This window comes from Penaeus monodon, chromosome 38 (genome assembly GCF_015228065.2).
Source record: "Penaeus monodon isolate SGIC_2016 chromosome 38, NSTDA_Pmon_1, whole genome shotgun sequence".
NCBI classification, from domain to species: Eukaryota; Metazoa; Arthropoda; class Malacostraca; order Decapoda; family Penaeidae; genus Penaeus; species Penaeus monodon.
The window spans coordinates 22,610,327-22,612,826 of NC_051423.1; the positions used below are offsets into that span (position 1 = coordinate 22,610,327).

Genomic DNA, 2,500 nt, shown 5'->3' on the forward strand with positions numbered 1-2,500 from the left:
ATCATTAATATCGCTATAAATTTTATGAATGGTTCTTTTCTTATTCTTCCTTATTATCGTTATTATTACAATTATTTTATCATTGATTATTATTAGTTATCATTATCATAAAACCATTATATATAATTACTACTACAACTGTCATCACCATTATCCTGACTATCTCATCACCCCCTCCACAACCATTATTATATTTGCCATCATCCCTGATAACAAAATTGAAGTTTATATTTAAAAACAAACAAACAAACAAAAACATATGAAGTAAAAAAAAAAAAATCTTCTCAAAGTTGTAAACACAGTCTGGCACCTTTAACGACCAGTGCCGTAGTGCCAGAGATTCCTCTTCCTGTATCTCTTGATCAGAGGGATATTGGCATCATTCTCTACAAGGTCATTTGCTGCTTAATTGATGTTCAAATGCTTCGATGGTTGTTAGGCACTTGTATTTGGTAGTTTGGTTGTTTGGCACTGGTTAGATGGTTGTAAGGCACTGGTTTGTGGTAGTTTGGGTTCTTAGGCGCTGTTTAGAGGGTTGTTTGGCACTGCCCTGTGGTAGGATGGTTGTTTGGTGTTCAAATGCCGAAATGGTCGCTGGATAATGGTTGAGTGGTTGCCAATTCGTCTGTTGTATGGTTGTTCGATGTTCAGAAGTTTAAGTGGATGTTAAATACTCTGTGGCAGTTGTCCATCTCTCCTTCTCCCCCCCCTCTCTCTAAGACTCTATTTCTCTTTCACTCTCTCTTCGTCTCTCTCTCTCTCTCTCTCTTTCTCTCTCTCTCTCTCTCTCTCTCTCTCTCTCTCTCTCTCTCTCTCTCTCTCTCTCTCTCTCTCTCTCTCTCTCTCTTGGTATGCTTTGTTTGTAGTGTTTTTGATATTTATGTAAAATGTTCATATTGATGTTACCGTTACCTTTATGCTGAGCACTTATCTTTACATTATCAAGACAATAATTTTCCTGATAAGTATCAATTATCATAATCATGATTATCAATATTAAAACTATTATCATTGTCAGTATCATTTTCATCTTTACCACGTTAATTTTTCTCACTGTTATCCACTATGAATATAACGGCCATGTTCAATACCAATGTCATCACATTGTCATCATCATTGCCATCATTATCACAATGCTTATCATTAAAAATCCAATATTATTTCATTAACATCAATCATTTACTTAAGAATTCATCACACTATTATTATTATTATTATTATTATTATTGCAATTTATTTTTTAAGAGTATTTGAAAAAGAAGATACCGGGGAATGGAGGATGCTGTTAATCGACAAAAGTTTCGTATTTCGATTGACGAAAAAAAAAAAAAAAAAAAAAAATGCTTCTGGGAAGAAAGTGTTTTAATTGGATCAAATGTTCTTCACTTTTGTCTTGAAACGCGAGAAGAATTTCCTCCTTTGCAGCCAGAGACAGGGAAAAGTGGGATATATGTATGTATGCATGTATCTCTCTCTCTCTCTCTCTCTCTCTCTCTCTCTCTCTCTCTCTCTCTATATATATATATATATATATATATATATATATATATATATATATATATATATATATATATATATGATGTGTGTATATATTACATATAGATATATAAAAAAATGATAGAGAGATATATAATGTATGTAATTTATGTAGATTGATAGATTTATTAACTAGTAGATAGATATTCAGAAAGATAGATTGGTAGTTATATAAATAATGATGTAGGTAGAAAGATAAATAGGTGGGCTATGTAGATATACAGATAAACAAAGATACATTGACATACACATATACTTATATATACACATACAGATATACATAGGATTATGTGTGTGTGTGTGTGTGTGTGTGTGTGTGTGTGTGTGTGTGTGCGTGTGCGTGTGCGTATGTGTGCGTGCTTGCGTATGTGTGCATGCTTGCATGCATGTGTATGCCCGTGTGTGATAAATGTGTACGTGTGTCAGCGATACATACTTACACAAGAGCAGGCGTCCGAAGACCGCGCACGACATCTGAACTACCCCATAGCGCAGGTGGTTCTCTTCAGCGGCCAAGTCTTGCTCTGCGCACGCACCATCAACTTCATTCTCCTGGGCTGCGTAGGGCGGACGGAGAAGTATGCGCTCGTTATGGGGGCAATAACGACTTCAAAGCAAATAAAATTGTTGGCGAGGGTGACACTCTGGCGTGCCTGAGGTCAAAGACCGACTTCGCGTCACTGTCTGCGTGGCATGTGCGTCCCATGGCAACGTTTCAGGGAGAGAGAGAAGGGGGGGGAAAGGAAGGAGAGATGAGAGAGAAGAGAGGGAAGGAGAGAGAAGGGAGGGAAGGAGGGAGAAGGGAGGGAAGGAGAGAGAAGGGAGGGAAGGAGGGAGAAGGGAGGGAAGGAGAGAGAAGGGAGGGAAGGAGAGAGAAGGGAGGGAAGGAGAGAGAAGGGAGGGAAGGAGAGAGAAGAGAAGAGAAGAGAGCCTATAGAGAAGTAAGATGGCAAAGGAAAACAAA

At 37.8% G+C, this 2,500-nt stretch overlaps 1 protein-coding gene across 1 annotated transcript in view; it reads left to right on the top strand.

Moving 5' to 3' along the window:
• The window catches only part of LOC119596577 (hemocyte protein-glutamine gamma-glutamyltransferase-like), a 114,196-nt gene that overhangs the window by 57,646 nt on the left and 54,050 nt on the right, over positions 1-2,500 (top strand). The gene's annotated exons all lie outside the window — the stretch shown is intronic.